We start from the raw sequence: 20,802 nt of genomic DNA, 5'->3' as shown, positions 1-20,802 counted from the left end.
ATGACATTAAAAAATAAATTAGCATTAGAAAATAAGTCTGGGGATTTCCTTATGAAATCAAAAGCATTCCAAGGGAAGTGGGATAAGGAGCCATAAGTATTCCAGATGGTAAATTATTTTCTATTAAACATTCAGATCTATCTCTAAAAGGTCAGCTTTTTTATACATTTATAAATGCCTGCCCTGTCTTTAGCTTTTCAGTATTGTAAAATGTTTTCTTTCAGTGATGGAAAGATATCAAGAACTTATTTTCTGTGACTTATGGTACTGACGTTAACCAAGAAAGGTTTCAGAAAGATCTGTATAACTCTGGAAGTTAGACAAAGCCACCAGTGAGTATACAATCACTGTATACTTAAAAATGAGTTGAGTATTTCTCTGTGTTTGACACCAAATGCGCGTTTTTCCTATAGTAGTGACTGAAGTCTGATAGAACCTAACAAATATTTCTTGAATGAGTATGCTGATCATATGAGTACTGGGACACTGATGACATCAGAGATGGTTATTTTGCACTTTAATACTAGGAAATCTGGATAATTCACACTATGTAAGAAGTTTCAGGATAAAGCAGAGAACTGAAAGCATAAGTCTAAAAAATTGAGAATTTATTACCCTTTACTGTTTTATTAGCTTTTACAGAGTTATATCAGGGTGTATGGTTGTCTTGAAATCAACTAATACAACAGATTCTTTTCAGTTGTTTCCAGATATTTAGCTTCCAGTTCTTAACAGAAATACTTTTTATATATAATCTTGCATTACCTATTTTTAAATTTCATCCCATTTCTATTACACCAGTCCTCAAGGTCATCCATTGTTTCCTCTATGATATAACAGCCCTCTTCTGTATTGGAGCACCTCTGCTTACATTGTGTCATCAATAAATTTCATCAGCATGCTCCTACTATTTTTTCTGCCAAGACCACTAATGAAAATATTAAATCACAGAACTGGAAAAATCAGTCCCTGATAAACAACTTTTTGACTTTCTTTCACCACTTCCAGCAGGTATCTCACCTTCAGACAATTCCTTACCTATCTAGCCTCTATTATCTTGAGCTCAGTTAATGTGGCATTCCATCAATTTACTAATGGTGATGGATGAGAGCTACTGTATTTCCTATTTCCAGAAAGAAAACAGGTATTTTATTAAAGAGAGGAACCAGGTTAGTCTAGCGTGATGTGACTTTTGATGCCTAAGATACAAACACATTGAGTCGAACAAGTAGGAGACACCTAAAGAAAGAGTACAAGAAGCATTTCGGGGCAATAACCTGTGTATACCCTCCCACCACTTTGCAGTCAGTGGCTTGAAGTCCTGTTATGTCAGAGCTCAGATTTGGGTCGTTATGTTTAATAAGTATCGATGAATCCACTAGGCCTTTTGAATTATTCATGCTTTTGGGCTGCATGATCTTGTGATGGTGACTTGCACAATTTAATTGTGTTTTTTGTTTAGGAAACCTTTGTGTTTGTTTGTTAGACCTTCTCTCGTGATAGCTGAATTGATCATGGTAACGAGAATTCCTTATATATCATTATATAGGCCTTTATCACATCCCTTTTCAATGATCTCTTTTTCAAGCTGAAGAACTCTGGTCCATTCCACTGTCTTCTGCTACAGAAGGGCTTCAGAATCCTTCCATATTCTTCCTGCCTTTTCTGCCTCTTTCCTAGGGCTGATGCGTGGTTTTTTGTTTTGGGTTTTTTTTGAGATGCAGTGATCAGAAATTCAATGTTCAACATGAATATACAGTGGATGGATTTATAGCATTAAAAAAAGTTTCCTGCTGTGTTTTCCTAATAATTTCTAATGTTCTAATGCTGCTTTTTTGACTGAGGTTGGAAGCTGCTGCTTTTAGAGAACTAGCCACAATGACTCCCAGGTTCTCCTTCTAAGCAGAATTTAGAATCCAGCATTTTGAGTGTATAGAAAGGGGTATTCCCACACAGACTGTGTTTTATTTATTGACACAGTTTCACTCGTTCCACTTCTGTGTACCATTCACAGCTGTTGTTTCAAACAAATAGCTCTCCCTGATGAAGCATCTCATCAGAGATGACTGTTGAATTATGTGTTACTGGAGAAATCCCCAAAACTTTTTTTAATAAAGGAGGTCACAGTACACTAGTGATGCACCTTTTAAAGTACCCTTAATTAGCAATGTTGAGTCGAGACACAGCAAATTACAGTGATGTAAAATTGCAACCCTGATACTGCAATACTATGCAATTGCCACAGAATAAGTAATCTTTATTTATTTGCTCTTTATGAGAGGAAGAGAGAGAGAATATCTTTAAAAATCATCATGATAATGAAGGACAAATAGACTGGCAGCATGGATAGTTACATATAATTTTTCCAGATTTCTATGTGGCTGAATGAAAACTTGCATACAAAATAAACCCCAAAGAGTATTAAAACTAAATTGTCTTTATTTCTATACTTCAATTTCTTTTCAGTTTACTTCCTAGTGTCACCTACTTCCTAAATATCAGTTTTCAGACTGAGAGTGCTGTGGAGCATGCATGGGTTTTTGTTGGTTTTAAATTTTTTGGAGTTGTTGTGACACTTTCAGGACTTCTCAGCTAGTCCTACATATTATTTTATTTATAGTATCTAACCAGCTAATTCAGATTAGTAGAAAAACTTTCATTAATATCAATGGAGAATCAAACTGATAATGTATATAAAGCCATGCTATCTTTCAGCATGAAAAATGAAATGGAATGCCATGTCATTTATGCCACGGCACAATAGTTCTGTTGTCTTTGAAGATATCACAAATCCAAATGCACATAAAAGAATCACACAGAAATCAAGCTCTATTTCTTCTAATGTCCACATTTATTTTTAATAAAACTAAAAAATAAAGATCAGAAAATCTACAAGGTTAAATGATCTACCTTTAGTTACAAGAACCTCTATCTCATCTGTAGGAAGAGAAATATAAGGTATAGAAGATCTTGATGGGACTTCACTGTATCATTATAATTAGTTCAGTGATGGTGAAAGAGTTAACTTTTATTTAGTACAGACTGCCTCATTGACTGTAATTGTTTTGTTAGCAATATATGTTCTGTATACCTTAGTGCACAGACACCTGTATTAGGTTTCTAATTCTGTAATGTGCACATAACAATTGGAGACCTTATCTAAAAACCCTTTGAAACATCATTAATGTTTTCCCACATTCCAGCTGAACTCATTGATTCTTGCCTGTATCAGTTGAGTCTATATGGAAAAAAGTTAATCAGATTTTGCTTTCTTTTACAGGAAGCGTATGAATTTCTTAAACAACTTCAATAAAAAAACATAAATTACATAGTCTGAGCAAACTTTTTCAGACTGAGAAAAATACTATATTTTGGTCTTCTTTTCTATTGGTATTTTAATCATAATAATGTGTACATCTCTATGGTAAAAAGAAAAGTATATATTTTCCATTAGGGGAATAGAAATTCTGCCAGTAAAATCATAATTCAAAAGCAGAAGCATTAGTACTTTGGGGTAAACAATGAAAGCTGGTCTTTGGTGTTCCTGTCACTGCAAACTGCAGGAGGAAGGTGAAGACTCCAGTCTACCTAATGTGGCAGTTACTGTTGATTTTTTGCATGTAATGTTGTTTTCTGATGAATTGCACACGTGCGTAACTTGCTGTCGGTTTGCTCTAATTATCGTAGATCATCTTCATGATTTGCCACTTGCAACCTAATATATTATGATAGTTGAAGTAATATGTTCTGGTTATAATTGGTTGCCCACTGTTGATATGGGTAATGGATCTCTCCTGTGAAATACAAACAGTAACTAGACGCACAGCATGCAGGTGAGTTAAGTACCCACACTACCCAGGAATCAGCAGGTATTCTTCATGACTTAGTCTCCAGACATATTTTTTCTGGAAGCTCAGCATATCTCTAATTGCAATTATATTTTGTGTCCATCTTGTCTCAGATCTTAGAAAAGGGGTTTCTGTGTATAAATATTTAAGTATGAAAGTAAAAGGCAATACCAAGCACTTTTCTGCAGACTTGGAGAAATATAACTGGTGTAGATCTTTTCACAGAATTCCCATTTATATTAGTAGAGTTGGTCTCAAGGATAAATCACAACCCAAAGATGAAAATCAAATCTTCAAACTGGAAACTGGTAGCTACATTTTGATGTGGCAAGTCTTCATATTACATGTTTAGTTCAGTGTAATCAATAGCATTAATAAATCAGTGGATTGACTGAATTCTGAAAGGATTGTAGCTCTCACACAATAAATCGATTTTTGTGTTCTCCATGTGAACACAGAAACAGTGTAGTTAAGTGCACAGTTGGTGTAATATTGACTTTTTTCCCTGATATTTAGTCACTGTGTGTTCAAGGTTGACAAGGGCAATTATAGCCCACCGGTGTCTATCGGTAACCATATTTGTCTAGGGCACTGGTTTTCCCCAAAACACTTCTTGGATTTAAGGTCTACCTTCTTTTGTGTGTCCTATGCAAAACTTCCAAAAAAAGCTGGAGACAAAATTTACAGCCTCTCAAAGTACTATTAAGGAGTTTGATAAAAAAAATATATGCTTGAGGCAAATGTTTGCAGATCAGCATAAGCTTTTTAAATATTTCACTTGGTTTCTTTCAGTAAATCCAGTTATAGGTGTTGAAGAGCAAACCGTCAAAACCTTTAAAGGCTTAGCCCCTCTTTTCTCATCCTCACTGTTTTACACCTTTCTGAAAAGACTTCAAAACTACTAAGAAGTGCAAAGAACATTGCATCCAAAACCATACACAGGTTTAACCTAGAGTGATTATTTTTAGTTTTAGTGAACAAGGTCTCATTTGACTTTGCATATTTCAAAAATAACTTAGACTTGGATATTACTTTTGTGACATCCGTTGCAAGAAATCTTTGAAAAGAATAAATTACATTCTATTCAGTTCATTTTTATTTGTTTGAGGCTTTTATGTTACCTCTAAAATATATGACACAGCAGTTTTCACTGAATTTTCTGCTCTAATTACAACTTACCTAATACTAACCTGATCACCTATCAGAGAGTGATTATATTTCTGCATAACTTGAAGACTTGGTGGAAATATATGACACAACACAAATTAAATGATTTGAAGGAAATTTGCAGTTCATTACAATTTATCAGTACAATAGAAATAGATAAGTAGATATCACACAGATAATACATAGATAAAACATAATAGAGAAATGAGGCAACTTGGGATTTTGGAGGGGAAGGAGAAAGTTTGACATTTTAGAATAGCATTTAAGAGTCTGAATTAACTACTGTGTGTTCATATGTCTGGTTTAAACATGGGAACTGGTGAAATCTATGTACCATGTTCAGTGATGTTGGCAGCTGGAATGAGGGGGCAAAAATCACTTAAAAATGTTGCATGCTTGGGCTGGGATCAGAGTTGTGAAGGTCTTGGTATTGCAAAACATTCATTTTCAGCATCTCGTTGGCTCTTGTTAGAAGTACTGCTTTTGATGGGCCAGAATTTAATCTCAAAACTGATTAAAATAGTAATTATTTGATTAATCAGTGAAGAAATAGAGTTTCTTTAAAAGCCAGACTCCATTTAATTAACAATAATTTGAGGCTTTAGACAGTACAGATCTGAATACTAACATTCTTTGACAACTGGCTTTCAAATATGTTAGGTTTCTCTCAGAACTGCCAAAATTTATCCTGCTAAGCATTCAGCAGCAATCTGTGGTAAAAAGGTTCTTGTCGTGTAATTCCATGCACATTGGCCATTCTCAGCTTCATGTGAATGTTCTTCATAATCTAAATATACAGAATCAAGGGAGCGGCAGCAAAGTGGTCTATGCATACAATGATAATGATGATACAACTTAATCTAAAGTAAATGTAAAGATGTAGTCTTTGTACTCCTAAAATTGTCTTCATGTACACAGTCATCTTTTGACTTTTCAGGAAAATATGTTGATACTCTTGTATGTACAACCTTGCTAGATAGGATGCATTTTTCATAGTGCCATCAGCAGCAAAACTAATTGTATTCCATGTAAACAGAAAAAAACATTCTTCTGTCTAAGGAATAAATCCAAGTTGAAAAGGTAAGGCATATTGTTGGTTTATGCTTATTCAAAGCTTTATTGAAAAGTTATTAAAAGTGCAGAAATTAATGTAGTCTTGTTCACAATAATTTAAGCAAATAAATATTCCGTTCACTTTTAAACTCTTTCACCTTTACCCCTGTTTTTCTTGCATATTTTACTCTTTCTTTCTATTAAGAAAAATCCAGTAGATGTTTCATAGTGAAAGTGTAGTTAGTTTTTCTGTTTGTTTTTGATGGTGGACTTTTTCAACTTCACAACACTCTATCCCGCAAAAAGTTGCATGGTATGGGTGAACATGTAATTGAAGAAAGAGGTCTTTTGTTCGCAAAAAACAGTAGTTACAGCATGAAATTCATACTTACAAATAGTTTAAGCAATGCCAGGTTTGATATGAAAAGGGATGCACAGTGCTCTAATTATTACACATTTTTAACATATGCTCTGCATTATGTCACAGAGACACCTGTTCTTTAATGTTACTTTTTGCTGTATTACTTTTCCTATGATACCAATTATTTTAAGCATGTATGACAGGTAACTGGCATCTTTATAGCTGTGAGGTTGCATCACAGCAGGTTTTACCAGTAATACTGTGAACATTAAAATAATATGTTAAGAATCTGTTCTATGGAAAAGGATATCATAGACATAGAAAATGCACTAAACAACCTTTGACAAAAAAACCCAGTCACTCGAGCTGAAGTACATATTTTCTAAGTAATGACATTTTAACATAAAATGTTGCATATTCCAAGGCTGTCTTTCAAAACTGTGTTTCAAATTTACTGTCAGAAGCTCTAGTAGATGCACATCACTGTTAATAACCAAATGAATTAACAGCATGTTGATGTTCTGTAGAGACCGTATAAATATATTCCTGTTGCAATTCAATAAAAAATATGTGCTTGTGTAGAAGGAGGTAAATCTTTATTACTAATATACAGTTATGTTATTGGGGTTTACTATGACAATGTTATAAAATAATGTGTATAGAGCGTGCCAATTTTGTCACACAAGCAAGTGTAACAAGTTTGTACAGAACAGTTATATATGTAGCTGTATATAATCAAAGATGTATAAAACTATAGGCTTACACAAATATATACACATATATAACTTGTTATACACAACTACAATATTTTATACATATTTGTTCTATGCAAACTTGTTCTATACAAGCTATATGTATGATTATGTTTTTATACATGTAACTAAAACTATAGTTATATATACACATATGTGTATTTTTATATATAACTATATTCTTTAATTTTTTTAATTTTATTTTTTACATGAGTTGTACTCAAGTGGATTTACCTGCACCCAAGAAATCTATCCTCACTGTACCTTTCAGTTTTAGATAGTTGTTTACATCAGAGCTTCTCTTCTCAGTACAAACACTGTGGTCTCTGGTTCCTTGCATAGCTGGGATTATGGTAGTAGACTATTGCTTACCGTGATAGGCTGTAAGGTCCATTCATTCATATCAAATGAGGCTGGTTCTGAGAACCTAACATTATTTATTCTCCATAGAACTGCAACTCTTGGCTGTTTCTAATTCATTTGTTACCAAGAACTTTGGATCAATTGTGCCAATGATTCAACTCAATAAACTAGTAAATAAAAATGCCCTACATGATCTTTGGCTCAGGAGTCTTTCCAGCTGTGTCTAGGGACATGGCTCAAATACAATTTACAGAAGAGCACTATTCACATAAGTAGCCAGGATGCTTCTTTGAGATGATGATAAATGTCTAGCCCTATCCATTCTGTTCCATATAACTTTTACTGAAATCCTGCGTGGTGGGTCCCATTTTGCAAGAAGGTACTTACGTGCTTAGTTTCTGTGCCACTAGATAGTTGTTAGATAACAATATGTTGTTAGATAACAATATCAACTGTACCTTACACTAGCTCCTTCTCGATTTACAACCACTTGAGTCATTGCTACTTAGGGTTTTCAAGAGTCCTTACCAACAAAGGTGGAGAAAGAATGTTTGTATGGAAAAGCTCACTACCCATTTTTACCATCTCAATATATAACTGAGTGGGAGATGAAGTTCCAGGTCAGTGTGCTGAAAATGAAAACTTTTTCTGGTGTGCAAGGTATTCTTCCTCAATTCAAATCAACGTATGTTTTCTCATAGAAGTTAACATAGCAATATAATCACTCAAGTTCCAAGTTAATAGACCTTTAAAGTTGATAGTCAAAGAAATAGGATGTGCTGGATCATTTCAGTGTTTTATCTGGCAGACAGCAGTAAAGTTTTATAAGCTTTTTTGAGTCACTTTTACATAAAGTAGCATTGATGTTTTACCATCTCTTCTATTTTGCATTTTCTCCATGGCATGAAAGGTTCCATCTCAGTACGTATAATAAATATTCCACTGACTTTGTGTGGGTGGAAAGCAAGAATCACTATCTCTGGTGGATTGCTAGAAACTGATGCCACTGTCTAACTGTATGTGTCTTGTCCCATAGGGATTAGGACCTATGGGAGATGTGCTGCCTCCTGGAAAGGCAGCTGAGGCCAGGCAACTGTACTGCTGCCCTGTTGTCTGGACTAGGATCATCATATATGACCTTCTGTTGTCTTCTTCCAGAAGCTAGTTAGGAACAATTAGATGAAATTTTAATTTTCTTGTTGAAGATTGGCAGTTGACACATTCTGATAACAGTAACTTCCTCTTCCTTTTCTTACACAGCAGTGCCTTCCACGATGCTGGGATTCTTGTCCCAGGTCTGTTGTGAAAGTTTGTGCATGAGCTGAACTACTATAGATTAACAGCCCAACTTTTTAATTTTAAAATTCCTGATCACAACCCCTTTGCTGATAGTACATTTCCTGTTAAAACCAGCAGACTGATTAATCAGACTGATTCCAGTGAGACTGAAGAATTCCTCATGCGAGCACCTCAGAAGGAGCTGATCGGGGATGAGCCTCCATTGCTATTTGTTGGACTTTAACTAGCTGCTATTTTCAGTTTTTCTTCCCAAGTTTCTGAGGGCAGCACTCTTTGATCATGCTCCAGTAAATGAAGATCAGAGCATCAAAGGGAGTTAAATATGTTGGCAGTGAGTGTCACCAAGCTTGACTTTCAAGTGTGCAATGCTAGGAATACGTTCAGAAATATGAGTTAAGTGAATCAGGACAGTTAGGCACCTAAGAAATGGAATCATGAAGGGAAGAATTTTGAGCACAGGGTCACCTAAATCTAGAAATAGGAAATATTGAAGAGAGTGGGGTTATAAGAATTCCTGCTTTTTCTTGAATTTAAATATCTAGTATTGACAGTTGTGAAGTCATCACTTAGGACTCATTAGCCCACCCTCCAGAGGTGGAAGATTAAATTCTGCAACTGATAATGCATATAGAAAACACAAGGATGAAATTTAAGATTGTTGCCATAGATCGCTACACGTTAACATTTCAGGTTTGCCTTCAAGCTCCTTTACTGTCTGAGGTTCAGGATCCCTGAAGCGGGCGATGTTAAGATCTATGGTGCAGATACTCTGATGACACAAATAGGAATGCTTAGACACTCAGTTGGGAAATTAGACACAAGTCTGTTTGTTTTGTATTTGGTCTTGTTCTTGGTTATAACAAGCACAAAGATTCTCAAATGATGTGAATCAATGACTTGGTAACTGGTCACCATGCATTAGTACATTTTTAATATTGAGCCTTTGGTTTTTCAGTACCTGGCCCCCATATTGCTACAATTATATTTTAGCATTTAAGCTTCTTTCATGTTTATATTAACTGTACAGTCAAACTATGTATTCATTTTTATATGTGTCTGCACGTGTATTAAAAAAAAAAATTAAAAAAAATTTACAATCCAGGGGATAAACTTAGGGAGACATGTGTTGTGTCTCAGTATGGCGTGGGAGAATTTGCATTTATCCAGTTTTGTATTTACAGATACCATAGGAAATGCCTTTCATGGTTCAGGTTGAACTTGGATGCCCAAATCCAATACCCACCCACGTTTTCAGACTGTAGAGCCAATCAGTATTATGATCTAACATAGCATGCACTCTGCTTTCCCTAGAAACTAAAAATAGGATGGTTATCCCTCTTCTTAATCTCTGCCTGTCAGAAGTTTGAAGACAATATTAGGAATGACTTTCCTGGTTGTTGTGGATTAACCCCAGTAGGCAGCCAAGCCCCACGCAGCCACTCGCTCACTGCCCCCAAGTGTGGTGGGAAAGAGAACCAGAAGGGTAAAAGTGAGAAGACATGGGCTGAGATAAAGACAGTTTAATAGGTAAAGCAGAAACGATGTGCACAAGCAAAGCAAAACAAGGAATTCATTCACTACTTCCCATCAATAGGTAGATGTTCAGCCATTTCCAGGAAAGCAGGTCTTCATCACGCATAACAGTTATCCAGGAAGACAAACACTGTAACTCTGAACATCTCCTCCTTCCTCCACCTTCCCCCAGCTTTTATTGCTGAGCACAACTTCCTACGGTGAGGTATATCCCTTGGTCAGCTGAGGTCAGCTGTCCTCTCCCAAGTTCTTGTGCATGCCCAGCTGACTTGCTGGCCAGCCGGCGTGAGAAGCAGAAAAGGCCTTGATGCTGTGTAAGCACTGCTCAGCAATAGCTAAATCATCCCTGTGTTAATCAACACTGGTCTGGTCACAAATCCAAAACGTAGCACCATACTAGCTACTATGAAGAAAATTAACTCTATCCCAGCCAAAACAAGTACACTACCATTATTTGGATTGTATTGATACCCCTTCTTCTGATTCTTTGATCAGTCAGTCCAACACCTACCTTTTAAAAAGAAGAAAAAAAAAAAAAAAACAAACAAAAAATTCCCAGCAAATGCTGAGCTTTTACACTTCACCTATTTTGCTTGAAATAAAAAAAGTACTGGTGAAATGCTCTTTCACACTACATTTTTAAAATGCTGAAAGCACAGTGAAATGAAAATGTTTTGTCATGGGAAAAAATATTTACACAAATATAGAAAGTGTACATTTTTTTCACATTTGATCCACCAGCATAAGTTGTTATTATCACTTGCAAAATTGCAGCATTATTAAAAGCTCGGAGAAAAATTGTGTAGACTGTTTGGATTCTTGTTTGAAGAGGAGTTCTAGAAACAAAAATTGTGCAGTTCAAGACATTGTACTTTTTTTTTCTTCCCTTTTTGGCAGACAGTACGATGTGAACATAATTGGAATGCAAGAGAGATAAGAACGAAACATGATTTTCAGATACTATTGTTATTGGCAAGGGCTTTATTCCATGTATCCATTTAATTTATTAATGCTCAGTCTTCATATGTGAAATATTCCCAAATTCCTGATTATTAAAACAGAAAATCATTTTGTAGTTAACTTCAGAACACTGTAAGGTTGTAATACTGATGAAAAATACTGTCCGAAAATAGCTCTTTGTATATATTGTAAGTGCCATTAGGTTTATTTTTCTTTAAAAAATAATCATTATCTTTTCCATGTTTTACGTTTATTACTGTTGAATACATTGGCTTTGCAAAGCTATGGCAGGGGGATTTATAATATTTTTGCTGGTACATACATCAACAAAATTGCTAAGTTGCAGTTGAAAATTCATATCATGTATGCTAAAGCTAGGAAGACCTTTCTCTTAAAATTTACATTAAATTCTCAGGACACATGATCAATTTTCTATAGTAGCAGAAAGGAAAGAACCTTTTCATGTGTGACCTGAAGGAACCAAATGTAAAAGTAAATGAGGGACAATGAACATGGATCTCCAAAATGCCATTTTTATATTTACTATTCAACATACAATCAGCACTTCCATCTGGTTCAAACAAATAAAATTGCATTTTACAGTGTAGTAACATGTCAGTCCAGCAGCAGCTATAATAAATATTTTATTACAGATAATCTGCATCTCATTTAGACTTTAGGAAAGATACACAGTTTATGAACACATTGTATATCACAATGCAAAGAGAAAAATAATGGTACAGAAAAAAATTATCATTTAATGTCTTGATTTTTGAAGTTACTGGTATTTTGTAATAGTAATTAAACATTTAAAAAATAAAAATATTGTTGATGACCAAATTCTTCATAATCTATTCTCACTGCAGATTCCTGGATCATCGGAGACCCACCAGCATAACACCACATAGAAAGCTGAAGGTAAGATGAAACATCCTACAGCCTCAGGCTCTGGTGGGACCAATACCTTGCACTGGTGCTTTTTAAATCACACACAGTTGTCTAACTGACAGAACAGAGCAAACTACAAAATTACAATAGGCCAGTATGTGCTCTGTATAACAGTGTTCTGCTGCCTTACCCGTTATCAATAATTTATGCTGCTGTATCTAATTTACTGTTGTTGCAATAACAGTGTAGGTCAAAATATAAAATGGGATAAATTCATGTAGTGCTAACTTTAACAGTTGCAAGTATTTTGTTCAAGAAGGAAGATCCAGGGTGATAAGTTATCTACCCTGTTACTAGACTTATCAAGAATAGAACATAATTGAATAGATAATGAAATTCTCAAAATTAACTATTAAATATCTTGTGAGAGTTCCCAAGTTTCCACAAGAAACTAGTGTTGCCTATGTATGCCGTATTGTGATGGTTTTTAATGATGCCCCTCTTTAGATTAATAATTTGCAAATGTCATTTGTAGCCATGACCTCAGCTCAGCTGAAAGTACATAAGGTGCCAGAGCTCTGAAATGGCAGCTGTTGGTGCCCACTCAGAATTGTTTATATTTGGCAGCAATCTGGCTGTAAGCAAACTTTAATCTGTCTAATCAGTACTTACATAGCAACTGTACTGAATTGAACAAGTGCCTGGGTTTTGGTTTTTTCCCTTTGGTTTTAGCTCAGTGATTTTTCTCAATGGTAACCAAAGTCAAGTAATTTAAAGCTTGTGAACCTCACAAAAAGGGTTCATTTAAAACCATATTCTGCATCTTGTGACACCAAATGGAAAGTGTGTTCTTCTATATGACTACAAAAGATTTTAGAACAGCGATCAGATACACGTTCTGCTCATTAATGTTTGTACAGTATCCTGCCTTAAAAGAGCTACAGTTTCCTAGAGCAAGTCATTCAGAATTCGACTACACTCTTCAAGTTTAATAGGTTGAGCTCTTTGAGTTCCCCTACCTCCTCCTGATTGATGGTTTGTTTCTTCTTTTAATACAAAATTCAGTAAAATTTCCCACAGTGAAAAGGGTCTTTTAATTATAAAACACCAGCATGTGGGAATGATTCAATTTACACATCAGAAAAGTTCAGTTACTTGACCATAATTTATTTTTTGTGCTGATCATTTACAGACCACAGATTCTTCTTTCCCCCTTCCCCCCGCCCCTTCTCGCTTGCTGTCTCTCCATGTAAAAGAATAAAAACCTCAATAACCTGGAAGAGGCTTTAGATATTGTATCGCTTAGTCATCAGAACTAGAGTCTTCATTATCAGACTTTTTTTTACCAGCTTTTATCCCTTTCTCATTTCCTAGCTATGTTGTCATATTTAATTTAAAGGTGTTCTGTAATTGCTGAGTAATACAGTTTTTTCTTGAATCTTGACAATGGGACAGTGTAAGTAAGGAGGTGTAGGGTATCTCACTTATGGAACTGTGAACATAAGAGATATTACCTAAAAAAGATATTTGCAGTTCTAATGTTGCGTACAACACAACTGACCACTGTAGCCTTCTTCAGTAGCCCTCTCCAGCACTTTAACTTTTCTCCTGCAGGGGATAATAAAGCTCTATATTTAATTTCTTTTTTTTTAAGATTAATTAATTAATACTGAAATAAAGGTCTGGAAGGAATGGAAAATTTCCATGTACTTCCTCTATGCAGTATTAGTCTTTATTGTTTTCTTTTCAGAACATAGGTTAGGACTTGCATTGGTAGGTATAGCAGCTTTTAATCAAAAAGCTTTGTAGATTCTGGATGTGATTTTCCTAGCAAAATCAAAAAAGTTAATCTTACTTTGCCCTCATTTTGGGCATAAGAGAAGTAAGCAGTAAAAATGTCCAGAATACCATTTGTAAAGCTAGTTTTAAATACATTTACAGATATGTTCTTATATGTATTTTTGTTTTAATCAAATGCAGTTTGTGACTGAGAACTATTAGATTATATTGTGCACATTTTAGAATAAAAAAGTACTTGTAGAGAATTGTAGGTACATATCATTTATTCTAGGTTGTATATATAATTTTGGTATTCAGCTGAGTACCTAACAATATTTATTGGTTGGCTCTTTGTTGCAACAGACATATGAAGGCAATATCTATGCTACTGAAATACAGTGTTGCTACTTCTTTGCTTTTTTTAGCATGTAATTTATTCTGTTTTCCACTTTGGAAGGGATGTATGAATGCTACTGTAATAAAACATGTCGAACTTGAGGCAGGGGGACAGTTCTTCAAATTCTTTTCAGCTATTTGAAAGGTGCTCCTCCTTTGCCCTGGACTAAGCATTTAAACTAAAATAGCCAACATGAATGTGTGTTTTGTAGTATCCCTATGAGAGAGAAACAGAAAGGCTGTTTTTGTAATATCTGAACCTGCTGCTGTTTGGATATACTTTTATGTAGAAACACAAATGTATCCCTGGATAAGACTTATGAGCTGAAGCTAACTTGTGCTTGTAAAACTAACCAATGTAAGATGTTATCTTCCATTGCCCATTTAGCCATTACAGGCCAAAGGAAGCCAGTAATTCTAACAGTTTGATTTTACAAATTTAAATTTCTACTACTGCAGCTTTCACTAATTCACCTGTACCTTACTGTACTCAAATCCTTCTCAGTAAAGGGAACAATTCAGAGCACATGAGGACAGCAATAATCAAGATCAATGAATACAGTAACAGATCTTTCCAGTTCTTATTCATGTTCGTACAGACATACATCTTAATAGTAAGTACACTCGGCATTTATTTCCAAAAGCTCATTTTTAAAATTCTTTATGATCTCTGAATAAGAATGGACCTTTATATCTTCCATCTGACTGGCATGTTGTGCTAAGTAAATGCTGACATACATGATCTCACAAATATTCATATGGAAGATGGTTTGTATTTTTCTTACACAAAACTAGCACCAGATATATACAGTTATTCTGTGTTTTCATTTGTTCCTTTTTTTTTTTTCTTTTTAATGCAATCAGTTAATTGAATTCCTCTTTTCTTCTACATCAGTATACCTGAAGCCATGCATAGGCAGTGTTTTCAAATTACTCCCAATGTTGGTACGCTATTCAAACATTGTGTGTCCTGAAGGATGCGACCGACCAGTCAGTACTCCTGCTGCAGGTGCAGTAGGAGTCCTGTGATGATGCACCTGGTGGTTCTTGTGGGTTTTTTTGGTATTCCCCATAATGACTTCCAGGTCTGTTTCATTTACCAAGTAAACCCTGTACAGTTGTTCTTGGTAGGTCTGTGTTCCTACAGTTGTCAACAGTTTGCAAGCAACAGTGTTAAGTCCTCAGTAGATCTCAACTATAGCTATAAAAAAACCCAAATGGTCCTGGTGTCAAGAGGGTCATCACTGAAAGAAATTTTTAAATGTTTTTAAATCCCTGTTCTTCCAGACCATTATCTTATGACTATTTACTAGTGTAAACAATAAGCTAAAATCAATAGCCCTGTTCAAAACATTAATTTTGGTGGTAGATGAAAGGCTTTCCTCACAATTTTTATCATTACATTTTTTATGATGATTTATTTTCAACTGCTCTTCAGTGGCTTAAATGCTAGCATTTTGCTTCAATTTGTATTCATGACAGTCAAATGGTGTTGTACACTGTGTTAAAGGTTGGTGTTTTGGTAGAGGTTTCTATATTTAATAGATGTCCTGATTATACAGTTTTGGGGCAGAAGTTATTATTGTCACAACTTTTTTTTCTTTTTTGCTTTTTTCTTTTTCTTTCATGACAATGTACATAAGAGTGTTGAGTGTCAGTAAGACTGCAGTGTTCTCACCCCAATACAAAGAGCTTATGGCTTCAGCTGTGTTGTGTATATTTTTGGACATCCATGAAATTTTTCATTTAGTAGATAGGGATTACAGTGACTTAGTCTCTCCTGTTGTAACTTGACTCTGTCTATGCACTAAATGTGACAGCATCTTGAGCCCTTGCATTGTTGATATAGGAATCAGAGCTGAATTCCCAGCTGATAGTAGGCCCACCTCCCTGGTACTACACACATTTTATTTGGGGGGAGTGGTGGTGGTGGGTTTTTTTGGTTGTGTTTTGTGGTTTGGTTTTTTTTTACAGTTAATGCATCTCTATGATTACTGTTTAAATACTGGTATGATTCCTCCACATTACTATCAAATCTTTGTCAGGCTACCTATATTTATGAGCTGTAGAGAGGCATGCCAGTGGAAATATTTTTTCAAGTTGTCCTCGAATAATAAGGTATCGTACTCAATCATTGAACTGTTGTCTTCTCATGGCAATCAGTCAGTCAGTTATGGAGACCTGTGTTATTGGATGGATGTTTTTATACTTGCAGACACCTCCAGCATCTTTACACAAAATTACACTGTTTTGCACATTAGTTGTAAATCTGAGAAATTATTTCTAAAAAAAAAATACCTTAGCCACCAGTAGGCCGTGGTGAAGATGAGTTTGAACATTCTCTGCCATCAAAGCTGAGGTCCCCCTCTGAAGTCCTGAGCTACAAATCAAGTTAACCTGGGAGTCACAGGCCTGAATTCCTGGACTTCACTGCCTTTTTGTACAGACTACTTCTCACTCTTTCCGTTCAAAATCCAAGGATAGGGTTAGTGATGGTACTAGTTCCTGTCTTTAGAAAACAGTTTCCTTGAAAGTGGAAAAAATTCTGTTTCTAGGTCCTTTACAAAACCCCGTGTCTTGCTTCTGAGCAGTAGCCCTAAAGACCAGCCACAGAATGGCATAAGGAGGAAGGATCATGATTTAGCCCAGTGCTTTGTGTAAATAGATCTGGAAGAATGGATTAGGGCCAGGATTCTCCTCTCCTGATAAAATTCCACAATTTTCTGCTGTGCTTATCGAGGGAAATTTCTCTGTCTCTAACATTCTCAGTCATCAGGAATTTGGTGTACCCCCAGTGTACAGCCCCTGTTTAAAATCCTCTTCTTGAGATGTATTAATTTATGAATTCAACCTCTCAAGCCAATGAAGATATTAAAGCTGTTAAATTTTAGTCTGTTATCATCACAATCAACATTACACTTTTAATCAGAAGTGGCCAGAGCTGTTTGATCAGTAATGAGCTCAATTTTGTCAGGCTATTAAGCAGTTCCTGAGCATATCTAACTTAACCTCTTTAATAGCAGAATAAAGTGAAGAGATGCCTCCTTGTAAAGCTCAGATGGTCCCAGGTGGAACTGACTGCTAAAACACATTCCTATTTTGCCACATGAGCAAGATCCGGAACCTCTTGGGATTCCAGCAGAAAGTGGAAATTAGCCCTTACTCTTGAGCCTCAGCACAACCTGCTGGCATAGCCACAAGCAAGAGATGGTAGCTACAGAGTTTGTACTCTGTTTCATCTGGGCAGGGCTGACCTAATACATACAGGTCATCAAGTGACTCAGTATGAAGTGTTCTGGGAAATACATACGTTGTAGACGTGGCGCTTAGTTTAGTAGTTGACTTGGTAGTGTTAGGTCAACGGCTGGACTTAATGATCTTAAAGATCTTTTCCAACCTAAATGATTCTATAATCATTTTTTTATCTGAAAACATGAAAACTTGCCTTTGTCCTTAGGAACCGTTTGTTTCTTTCTTTCTGTCCTTTAGAGCATTTGCAGAGATAACAGGCAAAATCATGGATTCACTTTCAGAGTACAGAGCAATGGGAGAAACACTGTGCCTAGGGAGGTGCTACATTGGTACAATCCATGATATTCAGTACTGTCTTTTAGGACCCTTTACTGTTTGGCAAAACTTGGTTTTAGTTCTACAGCTTGTTGATATTAACAGAGATGTTGTTCAATCAAGGATCAGAAAGTAAATATCCCAGGTAATAAACTCTAGAAGATACTATCATTGCTGGTCTGTAACAAAATTTATACTAACTGGATAGCAGAATAGTAATGTTTACTTTCTATGTAGAAAACCAAGTTCTTTTTTTCAGGAAAACTGTTTACAATGAAATAGAAGTTGGGTTTTGTCAGATATTATGAGTACAGTTGAACTAATTAGGGGGTGGGTGTTTTGAGTAGTGCATTAGGTAAAAAAGACCAGGGACTTTTCCTTTAATGTCTCCCCCTTTTTTTTTCCCCAGTTTCTTTTGTTCATACTGTTTATCACTTGCATGCCAAAAGAGAAGGAAAAAAATTGAAGATTTTGTTGCCTTCTTAAGCAAAATGTTAAATAATGTTGACAGTCAGTTTCACTTTTGCAGCATGGTAGTAACGTGTCTAAAAGTAGTCCAGCTGATGCTTTGAGTTGCCACAAGTATTGCAGCCCTGTTATTTTAAGATGCTCAGTTATTTTTGAGCCACTGAATTATTGTTTTGAAAAGCATTTTGTTATTTCCCTTCAAGAGGCTAAAACCCCTTTCTTATAGTTTGTTATGGTTCTTTGAACTACTTTTTAAGGCTTATTTGTGGTAGATTTTGTACTGTGATTTTTATATTTAGTCTACTGAATCCATCTAACCTGAATAGCCCGAGGGAGATAAGTCAAGAAGCATAGAAATCAAGAAAACCTGAAGTTCGTACTTCAAGCTGAACCAGAAGCTAGTATAACTCAATTTATCAGTGAGAATTTTTGCTAAAAGAACAAAGAACTCTTCCCCCCGCCCTGCCCAGCATTCTGCCTTTGTGTTTAAAAATTGTGATTTCTGCATGTTTTGTGTAAAATAAGAAACAACATTTGAGGTTTTGCTGGTTTGAGGTGGAGTTTCACAATCTCTAGAGGAAGGGGTGAAGTTTCCTGAAACTGAGATTTGACCTTCTGTCATGGAATCTCTCAAAATAGACAAGGCAGGTACTCAAAATGAGATTTATTCTAATCAAAATTGTTTAGCACTCAGACAAATATTAGTAAACTACAGGTTCTGATGTCTGTCAAACAGAACTAATACTACACAGCTGACTTAAGAATTCCTAAGCTTTAGAACAATGACCCAAAATGCGCAATCACTCACCCAATAAGGTGAGGGCTCTCAACTTCAAGGAGTTTCCTTAGGCAGCATCCCAACCTAAGGGGACAGTCCCCAACTGCAGACCCACTGCTCCGAGGAGGACTGACTCAATTTTCCCTCCGGTGGGACTCCATTTATACCCTAGTCGAATCTGATCTGTGGTCATATATGGTCAGCAGTCTAGAAACTTCTCTTGACCGAGGCTTTTCATTGGCTGAGGGCCTTGTCTGTCGACCAGAGGGCCTTGCTTTTCCTATCCCTCGACCAAGGTGTGTATGTGACCACAGTTCCCACGCAGCTGGGCGGCTTGACCCCCAAACCGCAGCTTCTAGAACTCCTTCCTTTCAACGGTCCAGAAGTTTCGGTCTTTAACAGGGCAGGTGCACCTGCCACACCTCCAGGCCTACTCTGATGAGGTTTTGAAGAGGTTTGAGACATTTCCTTCAGTTAATAGCAATAGAAAGGGATATTTTCATGCATGCTACGCTTCTGAGTTGATGGCAAACTGGTCTCAGGTTCAGTTGTCATCCATATCCTTTTCTCCAGCATCTGACAGATAGCAAGAAGAGGCTGCGCAGTGGCTCAGTACGCTTGGGGCTACTGTACAAATTATGTTGCTCACAAAACTCATTTTAACATTATAGTAAGACAAGCAGAACGGTGAATGGAAGTTTTATGGGTGTAAGTAAGATGGTCATTGACCTGATTGACTTTTAATGGGAAAAAAACAAAACCAGGACAAATCATTTGAATGACACAAGTCAATGAACCTGGTGGAACTAATCCAAAAATAGGGAACTGGTTGGTTATGCATAGACTTCCCAGGAATTGTTCAGCAACATGTAAATTAATAGTAAGTACCAAAATCCAGATGTAGAAAACACATGGAAGATACAGGCTCCATGTTAAAATTTTAATTCACTTGATAATACTTGTCTCAGAGACTATAAAACAGTGTAAAATATATGCTTCATTTATTTACTTACTATCAGTCACATGGGTAATGCTGTCTATATAGAAGTAGGGATCCTTAACAGGGTCCTACCGAGTTTTGGGAAATTCTCCAAAAATTGCAACTCCAGCACGTGAAGCTGAATGTGAGGCCTGAGGTGTGCCATACACAGTCCAATTCCAATTTGGTTTTTTCAGTGAAACTTTGATACGTACTATTTTACATCCCCTTTGTCAGCAACAATGTTAACCATGCTGTTTAAAAAAAAAAAAATTAAGAATTGAAGGATTATATTCCTCTAGTCTGCTTGCTACACAGTTGACAAAGGTAGTTACGTATTTAGTCACTGAGACTGAACCTGATGTAAAAGGCAATGCAAGCTACCTTCCACAAATATCTAAAAGATATGGTAACTGTGCCTGAGTCCGGAGATCCAGGTGTGATTTTTGGAGATTTCACAAGTATTCCTGTTACTAAGTATGTATCTATCATGTGGAAAAAAAGGTCTAATCTCAGATGTAAATGCTGAGAATTACATGTCATTTCCCTTCAAGCAATAAATGCTCTTTTGTCTATCTAGATTTTGTTATATGTTTTTCACAATAATTCCT

The 20,802-nt window shown here is 35.9% G+C and overlaps 1 protein-coding gene across 1 annotated transcript in view; it reads left to right on the top strand.

Moving 5' to 3' along the window:
- TENM3 (teneurin transmembrane protein 3) overlaps nucleotides 1-20,802 on the top strand; it is a 642,124-nt gene that overhangs the window by 141,525 nt on the left and 479,797 nt on the right. Inside the window, exon 2 of the mRNA XM_030043752.2 lies at nucleotides 12,203-12,254. The gene's annotated coding sequence lies outside the window, so the exon portion shown is untranslated. The remainder of the gene's footprint in view (nucleotides 1-12,202; nucleotides 12,255-20,802) is intronic.

This window comes from Aquila chrysaetos, chromosome 1 (assembly GCF_900496995.4).
Source record: "Aquila chrysaetos chrysaetos chromosome 1, bAquChr1.4, whole genome shotgun sequence".
NCBI lineage: Eukaryota > Metazoa > Chordata > Aves > Accipitriformes > Accipitridae > Aquila > Aquila chrysaetos.
The sequence above is the reverse complement of the archived record's forward strand: the minus strand, read 5'-3'. Positions and strand labels throughout refer to the sequence as shown.